We start from the raw sequence: 16,719 nt of genomic DNA, 5'->3' as shown, positions 1-16,719 counted from the left end.
GAAGATTTAATTACAATTAATTGAAACTGACAATATTTATTTTCAGTGTAGTCGGATAATTAAAGAATAAATGTAACTAAATTTCTAAATAATTCAAATGATTTAAAGTACATTCCAACACCAAAGTGACTATATCAGTCATATTAATTATCATCTGAATGGATAATCAGGCAACTCAAGTGAGTTTATTGTCATGTGTCCCTGTATAGGACAATGAAATTCTTGCTTTGCTTAAGCACACAGAAAATAGTAGGCATTTACTACAAAACAGATAAATGTGTCCATATACCATGATATAAATATATACACACATGAATAAATAAACTGGTAGTGCAAATAACAGAAAGTGGTTGCTAATAATCAGAGTTTTGTCCGAGCCAGGTTTAATAGCCTGATGGCTATGGGGAAGTAGCTATTCCTGAACCTGGTTGTTGCAGTCTTCAGGCTCCTGTGCCTTCTACCTGAAGGTAGCAGGGAGATGAGTGTGTGGCCAGGATGGTGTGGGTCTTTGATGATACTGCCAGCCTTTTTGAGGCAGCGACTGCGATAAATCCCCTCGATGGAAGGAAGGTCAGAGCCGATGATGGACTGGGCAGTGTTTACTACTTTTTGTAGTCTTTTCCTCTCCAGGGCGCTCAAATTGTCGAACCAAGCCACGATGCAACCGGTCAGCATGCTCTCGACTGTGCACCTGTAGAAGTTAGAGAGAGTCTTCCTTGACAATCCGACTCTCCGTAATCTTCTCAGGAAGTAGAGGCGCTGATGAGCTTTTTTGATAATTGCATTAGTGTTCTCGGACCAGGAAAGATCTTCAGAGATGTGCACCCCCAGGAATTTGAGGTTCGTGACCCTTTCAACCATCGACCCGTTGATATAAATGGGGCTGTGGGTCCCCCTCCTAATCCTTCCAAAGTCCACAATCAGTTCCTTGGTTTTGCTGGTGTTGAGGGCCAGGTTATTGCACTGGCACCATATGGACAGTTGCTCGATCTCTCTTCTGTACTCTGACTCATCCCCATCAGTGATACGCCCCACAATAGTGGTGTCGTCAGCGAACTTGATGATGGAGTTCGCACTGTGGTTCGCTACGCAGTCATGGGTATAGAATGAGTACAGCAGGGGGCTGAGCACGCAGCCTTGAGGTGCTCCCGTGCTGATTGTTATTGAGGCTGACACATTTCCACCAATACGAACAGACTGTGGTCTGTGGACGAGGAAGTCGAGGATCCAGTTGCAGAGGGATGCGCAGAGACCCAGTTCTGCGAGTTTGGTAACCAGTTTGGAGGGGATGATTGTGTTAAATGCCGAGCTGTAATCAATGGATAATACTGACTTACATCTGCAATGCTAACCTAGCTACAGCAAGGAACTAGATACAGTGAAGGATTGGACTTGATTTCCCCCTCCCGCAATGGCTTAATCCTCAATACACGGCTAACACTTACCCTCCTCTGGTTCCACTCTGATTTATTATAAACAAACATACACTGGCATGTTTACAGGAAGTGTCAGTGCATGGCAAACTGCTGAGATAATTTCTCCCTCTCTTTTATCTGTATAGTATTTCAATAGCATTGATTGATCTAGGCAGGAACACCATATCATGTAATCCAGACTGATATTGCAGTCCAGTGCCAACAAGGCAGTGTTGCAATGTACTCAAATATTATATACACAGTCAAATCAATGCAAGCAATGGAAAGAAAGGCATGCCATGTATCCCTCTCGTAATCACCAACATTAATTCTTCACAGAGGCTGCATGGCTTATTGAGCATTGCTAGCTATTTCTGACACTCACAATTTCTGTTTAAAACAGAATGGTTTTTAACTAATGGAGAAATTAAGATATTTCATAAGAACGTCACAATTAAGTGAAATGTATAGCTAAATGCACTAGTTTAATAAGGCATTTGTTGTGTTCCATTTAAATAATAAACATATTCACGTTCACATTACAGGAGTAGAATTAGGCCCATCGAGTCAACTCCGCCATTCAATCATGGCTGATCTTTGCCTCCTAATCCCATTTTCCTGCCTTCACCCCATAACCTTTGACACCTGATCTAATCAAGAGTTTGTCTATCCATGCCTTAAAAATATCCACTGACGGCCTCCACTGCCCTGTGGAACTCATTGCCACAGGGCCTTGGAGGTCAAGTCAGTGGAACATGTTCACCCGTTCACATTAGTTCAATGTTATCCCATTTTCTTACTCCCCACACCTGAGGAGCAATTTACGGAGGCCAATTAACCTACAAACCTGCATGTCTTTGGGATGAGGGAGGAAACCGGGGCATCAGGAGAAAACCCATGCGGTCACAGGGAGAACGTGCAAACAGCACACAGACAGCACCCGAGGTCAGGATCAAACCTGCTTCTTTGACTGTCTGCCATTGCATATTCTCTAACATTGTATTAAACGGCACAGTTTAAAACTGGTAAAAATAAATGTTTCTCTGTTTTTAAATGTGAAAAGTGATGTCACTTCTTAAACCATTCCGCCATTCAATCCTGGCTGATCGATCGCTCCCTCCTAACCCCATAGTCTTGCCTTCTCCCCATACCCTCTGATATCCGTACTAACTATGAAAATAATTATTTGAGAACATTTTGCAAACAAGACTGCAATGACAGAGTAATGTGACCGAGGTCAAACACATGAAAGGGCATTAATGAAAAGTAGTTATTTCTGCATATTAATGGAATTAATTTCCTGATAGGCTGGGGACAAAAATAATAGACCTATTGAAGAATTGATGTCCCAGCAAGAAAGTCGCAGGCGATATTTCCAATGGATTAATTGATTGTGGTGTAAATCCCCAGACTTATCTGCATTTATTTAATGAACCTGGGATATTATTGTGCCAGACAAAATGTGTAGGAAGGAACTGCAGATGATGGTTTACACCGAAGATAGACACAAAATATAACTCAGAAGCACCGATGATGGGTCTCGACTCAAAACGTCACCCAATCCTTCTCTCCAGAGATGCTGCCTGAGTAACCCGCTGAGTTACTCCAACATTGTGTGTCAAATTACAGTTCCATTTGCCTTGGTTGGGGATTCATTAGATAAACAGACTAAGCCATCAGAGAAAAAGGCAGATGTTTGGAGCCCATTTCTGGAACAAGGAAAAATCTCATCTCTTTTTTACGTGGATCTCAATATACCGAATGTACCTGCATATACATCAATGGGAGTAACTGTAATCGTGCTGATGTGCGTACATATGGACATCAACAGGAAATAAATATCTGCAGTGAATGTGTATCAACAAGGACTTTCACAAAAAGTGTGCTATGCAATTTAAATTATTATTAGACACTATCCAAAATAAGACTTAACTTTTACAGTTCCAATGTACACATTTATCTCCTGTTCTGGAAAAGTGATATAATATCTATTTGCATTTGGGGATCTTGATAGATCTGATAAAGCAAAATCCATAAAGTACAGAATTAACTTGAAATTCATTACTTTTTCGAACAATTATTAAAATGAAACATGTGGTTTAGAGGCAGTTTATTTGTTTGAGAATCACAAAATGTCAGCTACATTTGGAAGTGTGAGAGCAATAGCCAGCACATTCTGAAATATGTCATAAACAATATATAGAATTTGTACCAGAGAAATCATATCTGTGACTCTGTGGCAGCTTGAAGCAATTTTCACTCTCGGTAATTTAATTACTTCTGTGAAAACATGTCATCTTCAGAATAAACACCAGCTCTCAGCTGGTTAAAATGAAAATATGTGCACCAAATGGTTATTTTCATTTTACACATTTATCACTGCCAGCACACAAAGGACTGTAGATATTAATTTCATGTTCATATCCACTGATATATACATTTTTCTAAATATCTAGAACATGCCCTAAAAGTATTGTTCAGTTTATAACTTAATGAAATAATCTACACAGCAAATGTATGCTGTGCCAAAAATATATGCACCACTGTAGAAGATTTTTCACGACATAAATAGAGACACTCCCGACTTACGTGATAAGCAACTTATATAAACTTGCACTAAAGTAAACAAATTTGTACTCAGTCCCTAGTTCAAAGCCGTATGTAAATTCCGCAACACTGTACAATCACTCAAGTTTACATTGAAACAAGCCGGCAATGCCTGCTCACAAGGCCACACGCCGCAGAAATGCCTTATTGATGGGATGGGCCTCAAATTTACAAGCAACTTTGCAAGTAACTTGAGCAAAACATAAAGTGCTGGATTAACTCAGCAGGTCAGGCAGTATATCTGGTGGACATAGTGGAGTAGAAGACATAGATGTACGTTTCCTCCACAGGTACTGTGGAGAGGTTTTGAGTTATTAGCTGCTGCTGAGTTGCGGCTGGACGCCACTGAGACAGCGAGCTTTAACCCAGTAGTATTGACTTGCGTTTTGAACGAGGAGAGTGACGAGGATTTATCAAGCAGAGGGGTTTCTGCTTGATTCCAACTAATACTCTCAGTGAGTTATTTTGGGCAGGGATGGGAACAAACACAGAGTCGATGATTACAATTTGCATAAAATCTGACTGACAGAACGTAACCCTTTGGAGTGCCTGTATATTTAAATTGTACGACTAATATATTCTGCTGTGCCCAACCATAATTCATATTCTATTTAGATTTTAGAGATATAGCACGGAAACAGAGTCACCAGGTCCATGCCGACCAGCAATCACCCTGTACACTAGCACTATCTTACGCACTAGGGACAATTTACAATTTTACCAAAGCCAATTAACCTACAAAACTGTACATTTTTGGAATGTGGGTGGAAGCCAGGGCCCCCGGAGAAAACACACCTGATCACAGGGAGAACGTACAAACTCCATACTGCCAGCACCCGTAGTCAGGATCGAACCTGGGTCTCTGGTGCTGTAAGGCAGCAACGTCACCACCATGCCACTGTGCCACATTTGGTGAATCAAAGGTTTTTCTTTGTACATGGCTCAATAATAAACTAAACTAACTAACTTAACCATATGCCACAACCAAGAAGTTGTATCCAAGTAAAATTAGTTAGTAAATCTGTGGGTTTAAGAGGCGGTATAACACCTTTCACATTTGAAACCCGAACAGCAAGTATTTTCATTTAATTTCAATCCACAGATTATCAAACGCTATTGCCAATGAAAAATCAATGGAACATAACACATCAGCCCTCTGTCAAACTCAAAATTTTCATCCCCCCCCCTCACAATTGTTTAAAAAGCTACCAAAATTAATATCTGCTAGAACATTAAAACAAATCATAAATCTTTAAACTATGCAGAAATCAAGTGGCCAATTTTTTTGCACAAGTTTCCTTAATATTTACGTGGAAGTGTCTTCTTAAATATCTGTTTCAATAGTTAACCAAGACAATGTAAAAATAACATAGAAATAAGTTGCATAAGTATTGATTTGAGAGCGTGTTAAAGCCATTAGGGTCATTCGTAATTAAAAGAGGAATCTTTTTTCAAACTGCAATTCCTTCAATGGTCACACTGTCAATGGTAACACGGTCAATGTGTGATTGGCAAGGATATGAGCCAGTCATCTCCACTCTTCCGTTCAGCAACAAATGTCGTTTTTGCCTGCATTTATTTTCATCGCCCGGACCACTGGTATGGTTGCTTTAATTTGTACGGATACCATTACAGGCAATATCCCTCCCAGCGACATTGAAACCATGATAGATGCGTTTTAAGTCCCAGATACATTCATTTAATAGGGCGTTGTAAATTCCGAGAAGGGATTTCGCCATATTCTCGATTCCGGGCATAGAACGTGAAAGGGATCAAAGTCTTATGCATATCGTCCTAAAACTATTTTGGGGGAGACAAAGGAAGTGGAATAAGTTCCAATAAACTTCGGGGTTTTGTTTGAAAAAGTTTTTACTTCCCAATGCACGGCTATTAAACCGGCTACAAAACGCGACCAAATGCGGTTCAATGAGGACGCGGTGAATAACAAAAAGACGTAGGCTTGCGCCTTTAAGAATTTCCGAGAAATTCAAGTGAGCAATCAAAATCAGGCTAAACACCGGTTAAAATAAAATAAAGTAAAGGTGTTCGCAGTACCTTCGTCTAAACCGATTAGAAGCGGCGCAGAGAGCAAGAGCGGACACAAGAACTTAGATCCTGGTTAAGTTGTTGCCGCTGAAACTGACACAAATTGTATCGGACGTCGAGGGATGAGGAAATGGCTGGTGAAACTGACTGGCGGCAGTTCCGCCCCTGCATACAGCTCCACAACACAAACCCTAGTTGGATTTCAGAAAACCTAAGCGACAAATTAAAATGTGCTCCCCCAGATTCAAGACTCAGTGGCAGAATCTCTCGAGTTTGGACTTGATTTGCAGGATGTTTAATTCAAAGGAAGTTCATCTTCTTGACATTGAAGAATGGCCAGGAGTAAATGTAAATCTTTCCTGCATTTTAATTTGTCGCTTATGTCTTCTATCTTTCCTATCGTATCCAATGGGGAACACGAACAGGAATAAATCATTACACCTCAAATTATCAAGGGACATAGACATAGAAATTAGGTGCAGGAGTAGGCCATTCGGCCCCTCAAGCCTGCACTGCCATTCAATATGTTCATGGCTGATCATCCAAATCAGTATCCTGTACCTGCCTTCTCTCCATACCCCCTGATCCCTTTAGCCACAAGGGCCACATCTAACTCCCTCTTAAATATAGCCAATGAACTGGCCTCAACTACCTTCTGTGGCAGAGAATTCCACAGATTCACCACTGTGTGAAAAATGTTTTTCTCATCTCAGTCCTAAAAGACTTCCCCCTTATCCTTCAACTGTGACCCCTTGTTCTGGACTTCCCCAACATCGGGAACAATCTTCCTGCATCTAGCCTGTCCAACCCCTTAAGAATTTTGTAAGTTTCTATAAGATCCCCATTAGACTAAGACATTAGACTTTGGGGAAAATTAATCTGTTAATTTTAGTTAGAGCTCCAAGGGATAGCCGAGTTAAGGGATATTGAGAGAAGGCAGGAACGGGGTGCTGATTGGGGATGATCAGCCATGATCACATTGAATAACGGTGCTGGCTCGAAGGGCCGAATGGCCTACTCCTGCACCTATTGTTTATGGTCTATAAATTTATCACCAAGAAAATAAAAATATCTCAGAGAACAGGGGAGGAAGTCAGACTGGTCACATTTAACTTTGGCTATTAGCACTTTTAATTTTAAATAGCAGGAGATACGATCAGAAATGTTCAACTTGCATTTCATGACATGGGTAATATATTTAATTGGGAGAAGGCAGGGCACACGATCATTAACTGGAAGGTGACAATAGCATTGGAGTTGAATGGCTAGATCTGGTTAGATTAAATAAACGGGCTCCAAATTGGCAAGATTAATTTTTCACATGCATTCACAGACTGGGGGTATCATTAGCAATGCCAGCATTTGATGCTTCTCATTTTATGAATGTCCCAAGGAGATTTAAGAGGGCTGATCAGGCTTGGCCCAGTGATGGCCAAACATGCCCCGCATTGAGGTAAAGAATCAAGTCAAGATTTGTAGGAAGAAACTGCAGATGTTGGTTTAAACCAAAGATAGACACAAAAAGTGTCAAGATTGTTTTATTGTCAAAATGTGTAAGGAAGAAGGGTCTCAACACGAAACATCACCCATTCCTTCTCTCCAGAGATGCTGCCTGTCCCGCTGAGTTACTCCAGCTTTTTTGTGTCTATCTTTTGTTTTATTGTCATATGTCCCAAAACAAAACAATGAAAACCTACTTGTATTAGCAGCACAATAGATTTATAAACACAGTCCAGTCACTCCCCAACTTATGTAAGGGTTTGTTCCGTGAACGCGTCAGATTTTACCTAAGTCAGCATCACCACCCCTTGCCCAAAATAACTAATTGAGAGTATTAACTGTCTCAGCAGCATCTGATTGTGTCCAGGGCACTTTCTGCAACACGCGGTCTTCTGGGTAAGCACCTCCACCATTGCTAGCTTGTTTCTGATGTAAACTTCAGTGATCGTACAATGTTGCGGAAATTACAAATTGCCTTGATTGCACCAGGGACTGAATAGAGAATTGTTTACATAAGATTGACACAAAGTACTGGAGTAACTCAGCGGGTCAGGCAGCATCTCTGGAGAAAAAGGATGGGTGACATTTTCAGACTTCAGAAGAAGGGTCCCAACCTGAAGCATCACCAATCCTTTTGCTCCAGAGATGCTGCCTGATCCACGAGTTACTCCAGTACTTTGTGTCTATCTTCAGTATAAACCAGCATCTGCAGTTCCTTTCTGCACATAGTTTACATAAGTGCAAATTATGTAAGCTGCCTATAGTGTAAGTCAGGCAAAGGATTGGTTGAAGGTAGACAGAAATGCTGGAGGAACTCAGCGGGTGAGGCAGTATCTATGGAAAGAAGAAATAGACGACGTTTCAGGTCAAGACCTTTCTTCAGACTGATGTCGGGGGGTGGGGGGGGGGGGGGGGGGGGGGGGGAGCAGGAAAAATAAATAAAATGCGGGAACAGTAGGCTTGTGGGAAAGCTGGGATGGGGAGGGGAAGGAGGGAGAAAGCAAGGACTATCTGAAATTAGAGAAGTCAATGTTCATACTACTGAGGTGTAAACTACCTAAGCAAAATATGAGGTGTTGTTCCTCCAATTTGGGCTGGGCCTCACTCTGGCAATGGAGGAGGCCCAGGCCCAGTAACTCATTGGGTCAGGCAACATCTCTGGAGAAAGGAATACGAGACGTCTACTGTTCCAGGTATGAACTCCTATATAACGGCGAGACCAAGCACAGACTGGGCGATTGTTTGGCTGAACACCTTCACTCAGTCCGCCTTGGCCTATGTGATCTCCCAGTTGCCAAGCACTTTAACTCCCCTTCCTATACTGACCTTTCTGTCCTGGGTCTCCTCCATTGCCAGAGTGAGACCAAATGCAAATTGGAGGAACAGCACCTCGTATTTCACTTGGGCAGCTTACAACCCAACAGTATGAATATTGATTTCTCAAACTTCAAGTAACCCTGGCATAACCCCCCCCTCCCTCCCTCTTTCTCTCTCCCTCTCTGTCCCACCCTAGTTGTCGTACTAGTTTCACTGTTGTCCTGACGCGTTTCACTGTCTGTACAACTCATTACCACTTCGCCCACAGCCAACAATGGACCATTGTGGGAACCACCGATCCTTGATTGTTAATTTTTGCATATCTTTCATTCATGCACCGCCATTCAATATGATCATGGCTGATCATTCAACTCAGTATCCCGTACCTGCCTTCTCTCCATACACCCTGATCCCTTTAGCCACAAGGACCACATCTAACTCCCTCTTAAATATAGCCAATGAACTGGCCTCAACTACCTTCTGTGGCAGAGAGTTCCAGAGATTCACCACTCTCTGTGTGAAAAATGTTTTTCTCATCTCGGTCTTAAAGGATTTCCCCTCTATCCTTAAGCTGTGACCCCTTGTCCTGGACTTCCCCAACATTGGGAACAATCTTCCTGCATCTAGCCTGTCCAACCCCTTAAGAATTTTGTAAGTTTCTATAAGATCCTCCCTCAATCTCCTAAATTCTAGCGAGTACAAGCCGAGTCTATCCAGTCTTTCTTCATATGAAAGTCCTGACATCCCAGGAATCAGTCTGGTGAACCTTCTCTGCACTCCCTCTATGGCAATAATGTCTCCTCAGATTTGGAGACCAAAACTGTACACAATACGCCAGGTGTGTTCTCACCAAGACCCTGTACAACTGCAGTAGAACCTCCCTACTCCTATACTCAAATCCTTTTGCTATGAATGCTAACATACCATTCGCTTTCTTCACTGCCTGCTGCACCTGCATGCCTACTTTCAATGACTGGTGTACCATGACACCCAGGTCTCGTTGCATCTCCCCTTTTCCTAATCGGCCACCATTTAGATATTATTTCCTAATCGGCCACCATTTTTCTATAACAGTTTATATCACCATCTATATCTCTTGTTTCCCTATCCCGACTCTCAGCCTGAAAGGTCTCGACCAATGATGGATTGAATGATCCACTAGTCACAATTTTTTTGCACTTCAAATCAAAAAGGTCTGACATTCAGGAACAAACCACATGGAATTCAACTGGCGCAGGAGTTCACCACTCTCAGGGTTGGAGGTTGTACTTTCATGCGGGCAATGCTCTGTGGAGATCAGGATATTTTGTCACAGGGTCATGCTGCATGGGCACAGACTCTTTGGCTCACCAAGTCCATCCTGACCAAATATCCATTAACCCAAATCCCATTTTACCCCAGAAAGGGCCGGGGTGATACCAAGAGAGTAAAAGGTAAAAGTACTTCACTTCCTCTAGTCATAGGCAAGAGCTTTTAAAAATACTTGGACACATCCATTCTTCTTTATGCTAACTGACCTGCTTAATTTCTTCCCCTCTGTGCTAAACCCCACCCCACATTTTCTATTTCAAGATCACTAACAATTCATAAGTCAATACACAATAGACAATAGGTGCAGGAGTAGGCCATTCGGCCCTTCGAGCCAGCACCGCCATTCAATGTGATCATGGCTGATCATCCCCAATCAGTATCCCGTTCCTGCCTTCTCCCCATATCCCCTGACTCCACTATCTTTAAGAGGATTATCTAGCTCTCTCTTGAAAGTATCCAGAGAACCAGCCTCCATCGCCTTCTGAGGCAGAGAATTCCACAGACTCCCAACTCTCTGTGAGAAAAAGTGTTTCCTCGTCTCCATTCTAAATGGCTTACTCCTTATCTTAAACTGTGGCCCCTGGTTCTGGACTCCCCCAACATCGGGAACATCTTTCCAGCCTCTAGCGTGTCCAAACCCTTAAAAATCTTATATGTTTCAATAAGATATCCTCTCATCCTTCTAAACTCCAGATTATACAAGCCCAGCTGCTCCATTCTCTCAGCATACGACAGTCCCGCCATCCCGGGAGCTAACCTTGTAAACCTATGCACCACTCCCTCAATAGCAAGAATGCCCTTCCTCAAATTAGGAGACCAAAACTGCACACAATACTCCAGGTGTGGTCTCACTAGGGCCCTATACAACTGCAGAAGGACATTTTAGCTCCTCTACTCAACTTTTCTTGTTATAAAGGTCAACATGCCATTCGCTTTCTTCACTGCCTGCTGTACCTGCATGCTTACTTTCATTGAATGATGAACAAGGATCCCCCAGATCCCATTGTACTTCCACCTTTTCCCAACTTGACACCATTTAGATAGTAATCCGCCTTCCTGTTTTTGCTACCAAAGTGGATAACCTCACATTTATCCACATTAAACTGCATCTGCCATGCATCTGCCCACTCACCCAACCTGTCCAAGTCACCCTGCATTCTCATAGCATCCGCCTCACAGTTCACACTGCCACCCAGCTTTGTGTCATCTGCAAATTTGCTAATGTCACTTTGAATCCCTTCATCCAAATCATTGATGTATATTGTAAATAGCTGCGGTCCCAGCACCGAGCCTTGCGGTACCCCACTAGTCACTGCCTGCCATCCTGAAAGGGACCCGTTAATACCTACTCTTTGTTTCCTGTCTGCCAACCAATTTACTATCCATGTCAGCACTCTATCCCCAATACCATGTGCCCTAATTTTGCACACTAATCTCCTATGTGCGACCTTATCAAAAGCTTTCTGAAAGTCCAGGTACACTACATCCACTGGCTCTCCCTTGTCCATTTTCCTGGATACATCCTCAAAAAATTCCAGAAAATTAGTCAAGCATGATTTCCCCTTCGTAAATCCATGCTGACTCTGGCCGATTCCGTTACTGCTATCCAAATGTGCCGCTATTTCATCTTTTATGATTGAATCCAGCAACTTCCCCACCACCGATGTCAGGCTAACTGGTCTATAATTCCCTGTTTTCTCTCTCCCACCTTCCTTAAAAAGTGGGATAACATTAGCTACCGTTCAATCCACAGGAACTGATCCTGAATTTTTTATGTGCTGCAAAATGGCAAGAAGCATTTCACTTCACTACACCTAGGTGTATGTGAATGTGACTAATAAAATACCTTTGATACCTTTGAATCTATAGAACATTGGAAAATGATCACCAATGCGGCCATGATTTCTAGAGCCTCTTCCTTAAGTTCCCTGGGATGCAGACCATCAGGCCCTGGGGATTTATCACCCTTCAGTCCCATCAGTTTACCCAACACCATTTCCTGCCTAATGTGGATTTCCTTCAGTTCCTCCGTCACCCCAGATCCTCAGGCCACTTCTATATCAGGAAGTTTGTTTGTGTCCTCCTTGAAGACAAAGTACCTGTTCAACTCATCTGCCATCTGCCATTTCCTTGTTCCTCCTAATAAAGTCACCTTTTTCAGTCTTCAAGAGTCCAACTTTGGTCTTAAGTAATTTTTTCCTCTTCACATACCTAAAGAAGCTTTTTACTATCCTCCTTTATATTATTGGCTAGCTTACCTTCTCCCCGTATTGCCTTTTAATCATCTTTTCTCCCTGTATTGCCTTTCTAGTTATCTTCTGTTGCTCTTTAAACATTACCCAATCCTCTTGCTTCCTGCTCATCTTTGCTACGTTGTACTTCTCTTTTATTTTTATACTGTCCCTGACGTCCCTTGTCAGCCTTGGAATCTTTCTTCCTCTTTGGAATGAACTGATCCTGCACTTTCTGTATTATTCCCAGAAATGCCTGCCATTGGTGTTCTACTGTCATCCCTGCTAGGGTATCTTTCCAGTCAATTTTGGCCAGCTCCTCTTTCATGGGTCCATAATCCCATTTATTCAACTGTAACATTGACACCTCCGATTTACCCTCCTCCCTCTCCAATTATAAACTTGACCATGTTATGGTCACTACCTCCTAATGGCTCCTTAACCTCAAGTTCCTACATCAAATCTGGTTCATTACACAACACTAAATCCAGAATTACCTTCTCCCCGGTAGGCTCCAATACAAGCTACTCTAAGAATCCATCACGGAGGCGCTACACAAACTCCCTTTCTTGGGGTCCAGTACCAACCTGATTTTCCCAGTCTACCTGCATGTTGAAATCTCCCATAACAAACGTAGCATTACCTTTACTACGTGCCAATTTTAACTCCTGATTTAACTTGCACCCTTTATCCAGGCTACTGTCTGGGGGCCTGTAGATAAGTCCCGTTAGGGTCTTTTTACCCATACAATTCCTTAGTTCTATCCATACTGACTCCACATATCCTGTTTCAATGTCACCCCTTGCAAGGGACTGAATTTAATTCCTCACCAACAGCGCTACCCCACCCCCTCTGCCCACGTGTCTGTCTTTTCGATAGGAGGTATAGCCTTGAATATTCAGTTCCCAGCCCTGGCCCTCTTGCAGCCGTGTCTTTGTAATTCCCACATCATACTTGCCAATTTCTAACTGCGCCTCGAGCTCGTCCACTTTATTTATTTCTAGACCAAGTGCAGACCCATTGGGTCTGGTCCCCGAACGCGTTTCAGACCCCGAGTATGGTGGGGGGGAAAGGGGGAGGGAGGAGGGGATGTTACCGAACTGAACTCACTGTGGAATGAAGTCAGTGAAAGCGGCGGTTAGAGAGTGTGAGGCCTCGCATCCTCGGCACTTCTGAGACGCCGGCTCTGTCGCGCTGGCTGTTCCCCCACTGCTGGAAAAGCAGCGGTTGAAGTTGCGATGTTTGGCTTGAGGCAGCGTGACAGGGGAAAGTGTGCGCGTTTTTGGAGCAGAGGCGGGCGTCAGCAGCCGGTATGGTCGCTGGCCAGCAGGTGGCGACAAAATGAGTGGGGTGGTGGGGGGGGTTGGAGGATTTTATTAAAAAATGGGTACATAAAAAGAAAAAATGTTTTGAGGAGTGCATAATTGAACGTAAAAGTGAATGAGCTAACGACATGGAAAAAATGACGGAGTTTCATGACTAAGTGCTGGTGGACCAAGGAATCAAAGGCCGAATCTGGCAGACACAGACACACACACAGACACAGAGACAGACACAGAGACAGACAGACACAGACACAGTTTTAATATATAATAGATACTTTGCGCATTCATATACAACACTTTGACCTTGGTATTCACCTCCCCTCTCACACCGCTCGCAATTGTCCCCGACCTTACTCTCTTATCAAACTTTCCTTCCCATTAATTCAAGGGTCTTTTGTAACTTTTTCTGTACTCACTTCCCCTTCAACTCCATCTTTATACTCCCAATTTGTTAATCCCTCACCCCCACTATTTAGTTTAAACCCACATGTGTAGCCCTGGCAAACCTGCCTGCCAGAACGTTGGCCCCCCCTCCAGTTAAAATGTAACCTGTCCCTTTTGTACAGGTCACCCTTACCCCAGAAGAGATCCCAGTGGTCTATAAATCTAAACCCTTGCACCCTGCACCAGCCCCTCAGCCACACATTCAGATCCCCTATCTCCCTGTTCCTGTCCGGTACGGGGTTGGTATTGATGGCACTGCCCTGAGCTGGTTCATCTCTTACCTCAAAGGTAGGAGTTTCTCGACTAACTTAGGCAACTTTCTCCTCCCCAGCTATTCTCTGCTGTGGGGTTCCACAAGGTTCCATCCTTGGCCCCATTCTCTTCTCCCTGTATATGCTCCCCTCAAGTAATTGAAAGGTACGGCATTTCCTTCCATTGCTACGCAGACGATACACAACTCTATCTCCCCCTGAGCCCAAAAACCAATCAAATCTGCTTAACCTTACCCGCTGCCTCGAGGATATAAAGTGCTGGATGGCCCAGAACTTCCTCCAATTAAATGAGAGTAAGTCTGAGGTCATCCTTCTAGGCCCCTCAGACTCAATCAAAATTATAGCAGGCAGCCTTGGAAGCCTTACCCCACTACTCAAACCTTACGTAAAAAACATTGGCATGATATTTGACTCAGCACTGAAATTTGACAAACGTCAATGCCGTGGTAAAAGCTAGCTTCTTTCAGCTTCGGACGATAGCTAAAATAAAACAATTCCTCCACTTTGATGACCTCGAAAAGATCATCCACACATTTATCTCCTCCCGCCTAGATTACTGCAACTCTCTTTACACTGGCATCAGCCAATCTTCCCTGTCCCGCCTGCAACTGGTCCAAAAGGCCGCAGCAAGACTCCTGACGGGCACCCGAAAAAGGGGCCACATCACCCCGATCCTGGCCTCTCTCCACTGGCTCCCTGTGCGGTTCCGTATACATTTCAAGACCCTCCTCTATGTCTACAATGCCCTCAATGGGCTTGCCCCCTCCTACATTAAAAGTCTTCTCACCCACCACTCCACCTCCAGGTCCCTCAGATCGGCCGACTTGGGGCTGCTGAATATCCCGCGGTCTAGGCATAAGCTTAGGGGCGACCGCACCTTTACGGTTGCAGCTCCTAGACTGTGGAACAGCATCCCCTTTCCCATCAGAACTGCCCCCTCCATCGACTCCTTTAAGTCAAGACTAAAATCTTATCTATACTCCCAAGCCTTTCCTGACGTCCACTGAACGAGGGCTATGTATATAGTTTGTTTGTTTATACTATTCTTATAACAAATGTAAAGCACTTTGGCCAACGAGAGTTGTTTTTTTATATGTGCTATATAAATAAATGTGACTTGGCTTGACTGTCCTCACTAGCACGAGGTACTGGAAGCAATCCAGAGATAACCACCCTAGAAATTCTGCTTTTCTGTCGTCTTCCTAACTCTCTGAACTCGTGTTGCAGAACCTCCTTCCTCTTCTTCCCGATGTCATTTGTGCCTACGTGCACAACTACTGGCGGCTATTCACCCTCCCTCTCGAATATGTTCTGAATTCGGCTCGTGACATCCTGAACCCTGGCACCAGGGAAACAACAGACCATCCTCACGTCTCGTCTGCCCACACAGAATCTCCTGTCCGCTCCTCAGACAATGGCGTCACCCACCACTATGGCTCTGCCCGACGTCGGTCTCGCCGGTCGAGTCCAATCCCTAGGACTGGAGCCACAGACGTGTCCACCGCTTGGACTGGAAGTGTGGTCTCCCCCGACAGTTCCCAAGAGGGCGTACCCGTTTTCATTAGGCACAGCCGCCTGGGTCTCCTACACTCCATGGTTAACACTCTTTCTCCCAGTCACACACCTTTGTTCTTACCGTATCCTTGGCGTGACAACCTCACTGTGGATCTTGTCCAGGAAATTCTCGTTTTTCCGGATGGCACCGAGCTCATCCAGCTGCTTCTCCAGTGCCCCAACACGGTCCTGCAGGAGCTGAACCTGGACACACTTGCCACAGTTGTAGCAGCCAGAGGCTCCATCTGTGTCCCTGGCCTCCCACATCCTGCAAGCCTCACACGCTCATCTTACCCGTCATGTGTTCACCATTTCCCGTCCTCTCCAGCTTTTTGCGTAGTCTCCTCTCTTCAGCCTCCTCGCCAAAGACTCACTTTTCTAGACTCTCGAGCCAAAGACTCACTTTTCTCTCAAGGCACTTCCTTCACAAGGCCACTCCCTCAGAGTAGCCTTGCTTACATTGGCTGTTAAATTACCCAATTTGCAAATCAAATTCCTCAGTTTTAAACTGTTTTTCCCCTCCGACTCGCGTTTCCCCGCGGGTTTCAGGCAATAAGCTCTTCTCCCTGCTTCTCTTTGATTACTGCTTCTCCGAGATCCACGTAATCATGCTCATCTTTCAGAAAGGTTTCTTCTCCAACAGATCCAAAATAGAAACAACTGCTTTAACCCCAGAAACTGCATTGAATCCAGATAC

General features: G+C 43.9%; 1 protein-coding gene across 1 annotated transcript in view; it reads right to left on the bottom strand.

Annotated features, from left to right (window-relative positions):
- The window catches only part of casp7 (caspase 7), a 48,602-nt gene extending 42,212 nt beyond the window's left edge, over positions 1–6,390 (bottom strand). Inside the window, exon 1 of the mRNA XM_033033908.1 lies at positions 6,078–6,390. The gene's annotated coding sequence lies outside the window, so the exon portion shown is untranslated. The remainder of the gene's footprint in view (positions 1–6,077) is intronic.
- Positions 6,391–16,719: the final 10,329 nt, after the last annotated feature.

The sequence above is a fragment of the Amblyraja radiata genome, chromosome 15 (assembly GCF_010909765.2).
Source record: "Amblyraja radiata isolate CabotCenter1 chromosome 15, sAmbRad1.1.pri, whole genome shotgun sequence".
Lineage (NCBI taxonomy): Eukaryota > Metazoa > Chordata > Chondrichthyes > Rajiformes > Rajidae > Amblyraja > Amblyraja radiata.
Note: the sequence above shows the minus strand (reverse complement) of the source record. Positions and strands in the feature narration are given on the sequence as shown.